Here is a 12,262-nt window from a genome sequence, read left to right as displayed (position 1 = left end):
GCAAACCAAACTACAAAAGCCAATTCTTACACTGGGAAGGAAACAAGCTCCCGGGGACCGGTTTCTGGCATTACAGCCGTCTTCGGCCCGGTTTGCTTGAATCCTGATGGTGCAATGAGCAAGGGTCTCACATCTGAGAATACCCTTCCACGCTTAGGGTGGACAAAAATATTTACAACAAGGGGTGGTGAGGGACAGAGTCTCTGAATTAAGCAGAAAGCTCTCACCCAGTCAAGAGATCAGGGCTAGATCCAACACCGTTTTTTAGCTCACTGCACCATCCCAGTTTCAGAACCTGGCTGTATGCAAATTAGTCTGTTCCTGGCCCAGTGCATGATGGGAACAGGGCAAACCAAACTACAAAAGCCAATTCTTACACTGGGAAGGAAACAAGCTCCCGGGGACCGGTTTCTGGCATTACAGCCGTCTTCGGCCCGGTTTGCTTGAATCCTGATGGTGCAATGAGCAAGGGTCTCACATCTGAGAATACCCTTCCACGCTTAGGGTGGACAAAAATATTTACAACAAGGGGTGGTGAGGGACAGAGTCTCTGAATTAAGCAGAAAGCTCTCACCCAGTCAAGAGATCAGGGCTAGATCCAACACCGTTTTTTAGCTCACTGCACCATCCCAGTTTCAGAACCTGGCTGTATGCAAATTAGTCTGTTCCTGTCCCAGTGCATGATGGGAACAGGGCAAACCAAACTACAAAAGCCAATTCTTACACTGGGAAGGAAACAAGCTCCCGGGGACCGGTTTCTGGCATTACAGCCGTCTTCGGCCCGGTTTGCTTGAATCCTGATGGTGCAATGAGCAAGGGTCTCACATCTGAGAATACCCTTCCACGCTTAGGGTGGACAAAAATATTTACAACAAGGGGTGGTGAGGGACAGAGTCTCTGAATTAAGCAGAAAGCTCTCACCCAGTCAAGAGATCAGGGCTAGATCCAACACCGTTTTTTAGCTCACTGCACCATCCCAGTTTCAGAACCTGGCTGTATGCAAATTAGTCTGTTCCTGTCCCAGTGCATGATGGGAACAGGGCAAACCAAACTACAAAAGCCAATTCTTACACTGGGAAGGAAACAAGCTCCCGGGGACCGGTTTCTGGCATTACAGCCGTCTTCGGCCCGGTTTGCTTGAATCCTGATGGTGCAATGAGCAAGGGTCTCACATCTGAGAATACCCTTCCACGCTTAGGGTGGACAAAAATATTTACAACAAGGGGTGGTGAGGGACAGAGCCTCTGAATTAAGCAGAAAGCTCTCACCCAGTCAAGAGATCAGGGCTAGATCCAACACCGTTTTTTAGCTCACTGCACCATCCCAGTTTCAGAACCTGGCTGTATGCAAATTAGTCTGTTCCTGTCCCAGTGCATGATGGGAACAGGGCAAACCAAACTACAAAAGCCAATTCTTACACTGGGAAGGAAACAAGCTCCCGGGGACCGGTTTCTGGCATTACAGCCGTCTTCGGCCCGGTTTGCTTGAATCCTGATGGTGCAATGAGCAAGGGTCTCACATCTGAGAATACCCTTCCACGCTTAGGGTGGACAAAAATATTTACAACAAGGGGTGGTGAGGGACAGAGTCTCTGAATTAAGCAGAAAGCTCTCACCCAGTCAAGAGATCAGGGCTAGATCCAACACCGTTTTTTAGCTCACTGCACCATCCCAGTTTCAGAACCTGGCTGTATGCAAATTAGTCTGTTCCTGTCCCAGTGCATGATGGGAACAGGGCAAACCAAACTACAAAAGCCAATTCTTACACTGGGAAGGAAACAAGCTCCCGGGGACCGGTTTCTGGCATTACAGCCGTCTTCGGCCCGGTTTGCTTGAATCCTGATGGTGCAATGAGCAAGGGTCTCACATCTGAGAATACCCTTCCACGCTTAGGGTGGACAAAAATATTTACAACAAGGGCTGGTGAGGGACAGAGTCTCTGAATTAAGCAGAAAGCTCTCACCCAGTCAAGAGATCAGGGCTAGATCCAACACCGTTTTTTAGCTCACTGCACCATCCCAGTTTCAGAACCTGGCTGTATGCAAATTAGTCTGTTCCTGTCCCAGTGCATGATGGGAACAGGGCAAACCAAACTACAAAAGCCAATTCTTACACTGGGAAGGAAACAAGCTCCCGGGGACCGGTTTCTGGCATTACAGCCGTCTTCGGCCCGGTTTGCTTGAATCCTGATGGTGCAATGAGCAAGGGTCTCACATCTGAGAATACCCTTCCACGCTTAGGGTGGACAAAAATATTTACAACAAGGGGTGGTGAGGGACAGAGTCTCTGAATTAAGCAGAAAGCTCTCACCCAGTCAAGAGATCAGGGCTAGATCCAACACCGTTTTTTAGCTCACTGCACCATCCCAGTTTCAGAACCTGGCTGTATGCAAATTAGTCTGTTCCTGTCCCAGTGCATGATGGGAACAGGGCAAACCAAACTACAAAAGCCAATTCTTACACTGGGAAGGAAACAAGCTCCCGGGGACCGGTTTCTGGCATTACAGCCGTCTTCGGCCCGGTTTGCTTGAATCCTGATGGTGCAATGAGCAAGGGTCTCACATCTGAGAATACCCTTCCACGCTTAGGGTGGAAAAAAAAATATTTACAACAAGGGGTGGTGAGGGACAGAGTCTCTGAATTAAGCAGAAAGCTCTCACCCAGTCAAGAGATCAGGGCTAGATCCAACACCGTTTTTTAGCTCACTGCACCATCCCAGTTTCAGAACCTGGCTGTATGCAAATTAGTCTGTTCCTGTCCCAGTGCATGATGGGAACAGGGCAAACCAAACTACAAAAGCCAATTCTTACACTGGGAAGGAAACAAGCTCCCGGGGACCGGTTTCTGGCATTACAGCCGTCTTCGGCCCGGTTTGCTTGAATCCTGATGGTGCAATGAGCAAGGGTCTCACATCTGAGAATACCCTTCCACGCTTAGGGTGGACAAAAATATTTACAACAAGGGGTGGTGAGGGACAGAGTCTCTGAATTAAGCAGAAAGCTCTCACCCAGTCAAGAGATCAGGACTAGATCCAACACCGTTTTTTAGCTCACTGCACCATCCCAGTTTCAGAACCTGGCTGTATGCAAATTAGTCTGTTCCTGTCCCAGTGCATGATGGGAACAGGGCAAACCAAACTACAAAAGCCAATTCTTACACTGGGAAGGAAACAAGCTCCCGGGGACCGGTTTCTGGCATTACAGCCGTCTTCGGCCCGGTTTGCTTGAATCCTGATGGTGCAATGTGCAATGAGCAAGGGTCTCACATCTGAGAATACCCTTCCACACTTAGGGTGGACAAAAATATTTACAACAAGGGGTGGTGAGGGACAGAGTCTCTGAATTAAGCAGAAAGCTCTCACCCAGTCAAGAGATCAGGGCTAGATCCAACACCGTTTTTTAGCTCACTGCACCATCCCAGTTTCAGAACCTGGCTGTATGCAAATTAGTCTGTTCCTGTCCCAGTGCATGATGGGAACAGGGCAAACCAAACTACAAAAGCCAATTCTTACACTGGGAAGGAAACAAGCTCCCGGGGACCGGTTTCTGGCATTACAGCCGTCTTCGGCCCGGTTTGCTTGAATCCTGATGGTGCAATGAGCAAGGGTCTCACATCTGAGAATACCCTTCCACGCTTAGGGTGGACAAAAATATTTACAACAAGGGGTGAGTGAGATAAATAACGGTGATGGATCAAGCCCTGATCTTTGGACTGGGTAAGAGTGGTCTGCTCAATTCAGACACTCTGTTCATCACCACCCCCTTTTGTAAATCGATTTTGGCCACTATAGGTGTGGCAGGGTATACTCAGACATGAGTCCCTTTCTCACTGCTCCATCAGGATTCAAGCAAGCCGGGCCGAAGAGGCTGAAATGCCAGAAACCGGTCCCCGGTAGCTTGTCTCCTTTCTGGTAAAGAATTGGCTTGGTAGTTTAGTCTGCCCTGTTCCCATGATGCACTGGGCCAGGGACAGACTGATTTGCATATAGCCAGATTCTGAGCTGGGATGGGGCAGTGAGATAAATAACGGTGATGGATCAAGCCCTGATCTTTGGACTGGGTAAGAGTGGTCTGCTCAATTCAGACACTCTGTTCATCACCACCCCCTTTTGTAAATCGATTTTGGCCACTATAGGTGTGGCAGGGTATACTCAGACATGAGTCCCTTTCTCACTGCTCCATCAGGATTCAAGCAAGCCGGGCCGAAGAGGCTGAAATGCCAGAAACCGGTCCCCGGTAGCTTGTCTCCTTTCTGGTAAAGAATTGGCTTGGTAGTTTAGTCTGCCCTGTTCCCATGATGCACTGGGCCAGGGACAGACTGATTTGCATATAGCCAGATTCTGAGCTGGGATGGGGCAGTGAGATAAATAACGGTGATGGATCAAGCCCTGATCTTTGGACTGGGTAAGAGTGGTCTGCTCAATTCAGACACTCTGTTCATCACCACCCCCTTTTGTAAATCGATTTTGGCCACTATAGGTGTGGCAGGGTATACTCAGACATGAGTCCCTTTCTCACTGCTCCATCAGGATTCAAGCAAGCCGGGCCGAAGAGGCTGAAATGCCAGAAACCGGTCCCCGGTAGCTTGTCTCCTTTCTGGTAAAGAATTGGCTTGGTAGTTTAGTCTGCCCTGTTCCCATGATGCACTGGGCCAGGGACAGACTGATTTGCATATAGCCAGATTCTGAGCTGGGATGGGGCAGTGAGATAAATAACGGTGATGGATCAAGCCCTGATCTTTGGACTGGGTAAGAGTGGTCTGCTCAATTCAGACACTCTGTTCATCACCACCCCCTTTTGTAAATCGATTTTGGCCACTATAGGTGTGGCAGGGTATACTCAGACATGAGTCCCTTTCTCACTGCTCCATCAGGATTCAAGCAAGCCGGGCCGAAGAGGCTGAAATGCCAGAAACCGGTCCCCGGTAGCTTGTCTCCTTTCTGGTAAAGAATTGGCTTGGTAGTTTAGTCTGCCCTGTTCCCATGATGCACTGGGCCAGGGACAGACTGATTTGCATATAGCCAGATTCTGAGCTGGGATGGGGCAGTGAGATAAATAACGGTGATGGATCAAGCCCTGATCTTTGGACTGGGTAAGAGTGGTCTGCTCAATTCAGACACTCTGTTCATCACCACCCCCTTTTGTAAATCGATTTTGGCCACTATAGGTGTGGCAGGGTATACTCAGACATGAGTCCCTTTCTCACTGCTCCATCAGGATTCAAGCAAGCCGGGCCGAAGAGGCTGAAATGCCAGAAACCGGTCCCCGGTAGCTTGTCTCCTTTCTGGTAAAGAATTGGCTTGGTAGTTTAGTCTGCCCTGTTCCCATGATGCACTGGGCCAGGGACAGACTGATTTGCATATAGCCAGATTCTGAGCTGGGATGGGGCAGTGAGATAAATAACGGTGATGGATCAAGCCCTGATCTTTGGACTGGGTAAGAGTGGTCTGCTCAATTCAGACACTCTGTTCATCACCACCCCCTTTTGTAAATCGATTTTGGCCACTATATGTGTGGCAGGGTATACTCAGACATGAGTCCCTTTCTCACTGCTCCATCAGGATTCAAGCAAGCCGGGCCGAAGAGGCTGAAATGCCAGAAACCGGTCCCCGGTAGCTTGTCTCCTTTCTGGTAAAGAATTGGCTTGGTAGTTTAGTCTGCCCTGTTCCCATGATGCACTGGGCCAGGGACAGACTGATTTGCATATAGCCAGATTCTGAGCTGGGATGGGGCAGTGAGATAAATAACGGTGATGGATCAAGCCCTGATCTTTGGACTGGGTAAGAGTGGTCTGCTCAATTCAGACACTCTGTTCATCACCACCCCCTTTTGTAAATCGATTTTGGCCACTATAGGTGTGGCAGGGTATACTCAGACATGAGTCCCTTTCTCACTGCTCCATCAGGATTCAAGCAAGCCGGGCCGAAGAGGCTGAAATGCCAGAAACCGGTCCCCGGTAGCTTGTCTCCTTTCTGGTAAAGAATTGGCTTGGTAGTTTAGTCTGCCCTGTTCCCATGATGCACTGGGCCAGGGACAGACTGATTTGCATATAGCCAGATTCTGAGCTGGGATGGGGCAGTGAGATAAATAACGGTGATGGATCAAGCCCTGATCTTTGGACTGGGTAAGAGTGGTCTGCTCAATTCAGACACTCTGTTCATCACCACCCCCTTTTGTAAATCGATTTTGGCCACTATAGGTGTGGCAGGGTATACTCAGACATGAGTCCCTTTCTCACTGCTCCATCAGGATTCAAGCAAGCCGGGCCGAAGAGGCTGAAATGCCAGAAACCGGTCCCCGGTAGCTTGTCTCCTTTCTGGTAAAGAATTGGCTTGGTAGTTTAGTCTGCCCTGTTCCCATGATGCACTGGGCCAGGGACAGACTGATTTGCATATAGCCAGATTCTGAGCTGGGATGGGGCAGTGAGATAAATAACGGTGATGGATCAAGCCCTGATCTTTGGACTGGGTAAGAGTGGTCTGCTCAATTCAGACACTCTGTTCATCACCACCCCCTTTTGTAAATCAACCTATGACACACCAGCACCCAACGCATGCTGGGTCGTCTTAATATTGCAACTAAGCAACTGTGATATATTCATTTAAGACTCAATACATACGGTGTATGAAGGATGCAACCATACATTCAAACGAGGTTATATTTGTGGATGGCTCAGCACCCCAACTGTGTCTTCTGTCAGGCTTCATTTGAGCTACATATGTACCATATTGTCAGTTAGTGTATGTCGACAACGGGGTTCAACAATTAGAAATCACATCGCCTCATCCAGTCAGATGCGTTGTTCCGGTGTGCTTGCATTCCTGCCCCCTGTTCCGGTGTGCTTGCATTCCTGCCCCCTGTTCCAGTGTGCTTGCATTCCTGCCCCCTGTTCCAGTGTGCTTGCATTCCTGCCCCCTGTTCCAGTGTGCTTGCATTCCTGCCCCCTGTTCCAGTGTGCTTGCATTCTTGCCCCCTGTTCCGGTGCGCTCTGTCTGTGTGTGGCGCTCTGCCTGTGTGTGGTGCTCTGCCTGTGTGTGGCGCTCTGCCTGTGTGTGGCGCTCTGCCTGTGTGTGGCGCTCTGCCTGTGTGTGGCGCTCTGCCTGTGTGTGGCGCTCTGCCTGTGTGTGGCGCTCTGCCTGTGTGTGGCGCTCTGTCTGTGTGTGGCGCTCTGCCTGTGTGTGTGGAGCTCTGCCTGTGTGTGTGGAGCTCTGCCTGTGTGTGTGGAGCTCTGCCTGTGTGTGTGGAGCTCTGCCTGTGTGTGTGGAGCTCTGCCTGTGTGTGTGGAGCTCTGCCTGTGTGTGTGTGTGTGTGTGGCGCTCTGCCTGTGTGTTTGTGTGTGTGCGTGCGTGGAGCTCTGCGTGTGTGTGTGTGGCGCTCTGTCTGTGTGTGTGTGTGTGTGTGTGTGCGTGGCGCTCTGCCTGTGTGTGTGTGGCGCTCTGCCTGTGTGTGTGTGGTGTGTGGCGCTCTGCCTGTGTGTGTGTGGTGCTCTGTGTGTGTGTGGTGCTCTGCCTGTGTGTGGCACTCTGCCTGTGTGTGTGTGTGGCGCTCTGCTGTGTGTGTGGCTCTCTGCCTGTGTGTGTGTGGCGCTCTGCCTGTGTGTGTGGCGCGTAGCGCTCTGTGTGTAGCGCTGTGTGGTGTGTGTAACTGTGTGGATAGCTTTTTTTTGTCGGTGGCTCTGTGTGGGTGGCTCTGTCTGTGTGGCTCTATATGAATGACTGTGTGGGTGGCTCTGTGTGTGGGTGGCTTTGTGTGAGTGTTATGTTATGTTATAAAGTTTTTGTATAGCGCCTATCACCGCCGGTCTCTAAGCGCTTAAACAGAAAGAACATAACATACTGTCACCCCGAAACCCTCTGCCATCACGGATTAGGCCGGAAGTATTGCCTTTTTAAATAGGTACGTCTTCAGTTTCTTCCTGAAGGAAAGTAGCTGTGAATCTTCCTTCAGACTGGCCGGTAGCTCATTCCAAAGTTGCGGAAGAATCACCGAGAAAGCTCTGCCTCCTTCAGTTTTTAGTTTAAATCTGGGTTGATTCAGATTGGAGGCCTGACCTGAGCGCAAAGTTCTGCCGGGAACATACCTCCTCAGGCGCTGCTTAATGTACTCTGGGGCTTTACCAAAAAGTGCCTTATGGGCCACACAGACATTTGAACTGAACCCTGAGCTTCACAGGCAGCCAGTGCAGCTTCCAAAGGAGTGGGGTTGCATGTGAGTTTCTCGGTCGAGAAAAAAATCAGTCTAGCTGCATCGTTCTGCACGACCTGCAGCTTCCTCAGCAACTTCTGTGTCAAACCAAGATACAGAGTGTTGCCATAGTCTAGCCTCGAGATGACTGTAGCAGAGACGATGGTTTGTAGGGTGGAGGCTGAAAGAATAGGGGTCAGCTTACGTAATTGCCTCAACACACCCGTGCAGGAGCCTACCACAGCCGAAACTTGAGGGACAATGGTAAGATCTGCATCGATCTTTAGACCTAGACTTTTTACCACCGTACCGGGAGTAGGAGTTTTTCCTAATTCTGGGGGCCAGTACAGATCACCCCAAGGATTTGCCTGGTTGGTGAGCACCAGTACCTCCGTTTTCTCAGCATTCACCATCAAGAGGTTGTTGGTCATCCAATTGACCGTAAATCTGAGCAAGTTCCTCACTGATTCCTGAGCCTCCCTTGTATCTTCCAGCTGCACCAGCAGCTGGGTGTCATCTACGTAGTTAAAGATTTCACAATTCCTACGCATGAGCTCCTCCATCAGTGGTTGTAGCTAGATGTTAAAAAGTAAGGGGGAAAGTGTGGACCCCTGGGGCACACCCTATGTCTCCTCACTAATCCCTGACAGCTGGTCCCCCCATCTGAACCCTCCGAGTGCGTCCTGACAGGAAGGATTCTAGCCACTTGAGCGCCTGTCCTGTTCTCCCCAGCTTAGCAATACGATCCAGCAAGATGGTATGGCTGACCGTATCAAAAGCTGCCGACAGGTCTAACAGAATCAGGGCGCATGGCTGTTTCTGGTCTGCCCGGACTTTCAGCTCATCGGTGACCGTGGCCATAACTAGTTCTGTACTATGCTGTGGGCGGAAACCAGCCTGCCTGGCATGGAGTCGATGGTGTTCCTCCAGATAGCTGGCTAAGGTGTTCAGGACGTGTTTTTCTAAGATCTTACTCAGGAGTAGCAGCTGGGAGATAGGCCTATAGTTTTTCAGTACCTTAACATCGGCTTCCGCTTTCTTGAGGAGTGGGGAGACTCCAGCTTCCTTCTGCTGGGCTGGAAGGTAGCCCGCTTCTAGTGAGGCATTCAGTAAGCTCAGCAACTGAGGCTGAATACCAGACAAGGCCAGTTTAAAAATTTTGGCGGGGCAGGGATCTGTGCTAGAACCTGATTTGACATGGCCGACAAGCTCCGCGAGTCGCTTTTCATCGATATATGGGAAGCTGTTTATGGTCCCAGTTTGCAGCTGACTACCTTGGCAGGATGGCAAAGGCGGTTCAGCTAGGATCGTAGTAATATCCGTCAAGGTGTTCTGTACCTTCTGGAGAAAAAAGCCTTGAAAGGTATCGCAATCGGGTTGATCACCCGCAAGACTTTTCTCGCCCAGCTGCGTAAGTTCCCTTAAAATCACAAAGGTCTCCCTTTGTTTGTTTGTAGCCTCCCTAATTCTGTTCACATAGAAGGCGGATTTCCTCACCAGGATGTCCATCTTATAACTAGCCAGAAGTGATTTAAAGGTTAGTGACTCTGCTGGACAGTAATTGAGTCTCCACCTTCTCTCCGCCTTGCAGAGGGCTTGCTTCTTTTCCTTGAGAGAGGCGTCAAACCATGGGGCTCCCTTTCCTTTTGTTCTGGTCCTCTCCATTCGCTCCGGGGCAAGCTTATCTAGGACGGCCCGGATCCAGGTCATCAGGGCAGTAGTGTCAGAGTCCAGGTTCTTCTGTGTCGTCTTGGGGGTGATGGGGGGGCGGTGGAGAAGAGAGCAGGGTCGAGATTAAGGAGTCGGCCTCAATCTTCTTCCAAGACCAAACTTTCCTCTGCATTTGCTTTGAGGCACCCGGCAAGGGATCTCCCGGAACCCAGCACTTGATCAGAAAATGATCTGACCAAATGCAAGGGCTAACTTCAGTTATTTCCATATGGGACAGGGAGGACCAAACAAGGGCAAGTGTGTGGCCCTTCACGTGAGTAGGATCCATTACTAATTGTTGTAGGTTAAGTGCAGAGAGATTAGTTTCAAACTCTGTCTCAATGGTAGTTGAAATCACCTACCACTATAAGGGACTTGTAGAGTGGCTCTGTGTGTGGGTGGTTTGGTGTGTGTGGCTCTGTGTGGGCGTAAATGCAATAGGTCATGCATTTGCGAGCGATTAAGCTATTGGCATTGTAAATGACAATGCCATTTATTATTAAAATTGTTTTTTTTAAAATAATGAGCAATGCCAATAGCTCTACCTTTAATAATGTCGAGACCATGGCATTGTAAATGCTTGTTTAAACCGCAACGCTGCCGTTCTCAATTGACCTGCACTGCTTGAGACAAAATTCAGATGAAAAACAGTCCACACCTGCACACGGAATATGTGCACCATTATTTGTGATGTCACACTGTCATTCCTCAGGAATTAAAACTAGGCAGTGGAGTGTGTTAAATACTTCCATGTTGATTGGAAAAGAAGTCAAAAATGCAGATTTTGTCTCAAACGACAACATGTAGACACAAACCACAAAAACGAGCTGAAGGCAGGAAGCTTGCACCTTGCCAAAACAAAAACATTGCACTCCCAATTCAAACTCTGTCATCAACGTCCACAACACAATGGCACAGTGCGCAGAAGTTTGCCAATCCAATACACATGCAGATCATTGTTATAGTGCAGAGTAACTTTCAGCTCGAATTACAAGTAAGAAAACACATTCTTAACCACATGCGCGCTGCTCTTATTCTGCTGGAATGCTGACTTTTTAAAAAACCCATTGTTCATGACGAGCTGGGCTCGTCATCAGTGTGCGAGGAGGCTACACCATGACGAGCCCAGCTCGTCATCAGCCTCGAAGGGGTTAATAAGACTCTGGAGATCGCTGGTAGACTGTAAACACAGTTTGATCATTTGACTGCTGTCCCAGACAATGTAATTATCTGCGAGTGAAATCAGACACATTTGGGATACTCCTCACATCAACTGCTTGCGCACTGCATGTTCATCCAAGAAACAAAATGAGTAGTGCCACTTAGCTCATGTGTGGGGCCTGTGATACACTGAGAATGACTTGAACAACCAGTAGAGTCACACCGTTCCTGTGTGGTACCTGTGAAGTCCATTCATTGAATCAGTCCAAAAATCTCATCTATGCAGCTACAAATCTATTACGCATTTGAAGCATCCTAGAGGCATACACAATAGGATGTGGAGAGACTTAATCCAGACATCTGCACTAAACAGATCATACTTGCAGACAATTCCATGGAGCAAGTACAGGCTGGGCAAGTACGGTGGTAGCGCCATGCGATGACATGGACACTGGTGGGGCTGGCTTGCCTGTTGCTCTAACGAAGACGCTCCTTTCTTTGTTACGGTTAATTTCTCCTATCTTGGTACTCAAGTTCCTTGTTATCTCCTTTACTCTGTAATCTCTTTTAGTTTCTCTTGGTTTGTGTACCATCCTTACAAAAGCTTGAGTCCAGATACCATCCTTGTCGTCAAAATAAATGTTGCACCCTGCACATAGAGACACTGGTAGCCATGTTGTATGTTCTGAAGTCTTCTTTATTGGTTCCAGTTCAGGGTAGTATCAATCTCAGTTCAGCCATGTACCAGCTCCTACATCTCCTACACCAGCCCCACCAGGAGCAGCCTGCCTAGCTGCTCAACCCATCTCAAACTGTCACCACTCATCCACACAGGCATTCCATTCATCACAGTCACACCAACATTCTATTACCATCTCGCACTCTGGCTGAACAGCTAAGAGGACCTAGGCTGATTACATATACATGTAATACTTAGGATAGAACACTACTCTTCTCTGATCAAGAATTACAGCTTAAAACATTATTAATTCCCAATGCTATCCGATGAGTAGGGTAGGCCTCACAGTAGTGAAAAATGAAATGGGCTGTTTGTCACTACCAGGCCATGCAAAACAAAGGTGCAAGTTCTACGTTTTACTTGAATTGCACCCTGACCTTAGGGCTACCTGGGCTACCTTGGGCCTACCTTAGGGGGGATTTATAGGTAATACAATGGAAGTTTAAGGCTTGGCAAATAGGTTTTAAATGC

General features: G+C 49.0%; 1 protein-coding gene across 2 annotated transcripts in view; it reads right to left on the bottom strand.

Moving 5' to 3' along the window:
- LOC147701481 (carnitine O-palmitoyltransferase 1, liver isoform-like) overlaps positions 1 to 12,262 on the bottom strand; it is a 459,588-nt gene that overhangs the window by 197,624 nt on the left and 249,702 nt on the right. The window lies entirely within an intron of this gene.

Source organism: Lissotriton vulgaris, chromosome 7 (assembly GCF_964263255.1).
Source record: "Lissotriton vulgaris chromosome 7, aLisVul1.2, whole genome shotgun sequence".
NCBI classification, from domain to species: Eukaryota; Metazoa; Chordata; class Amphibia; order Caudata; family Salamandridae; genus Lissotriton; species Lissotriton vulgaris.
Note: the sequence above shows the minus strand (reverse complement) of the source record. Positions and strands in the feature narration are given on the sequence as shown.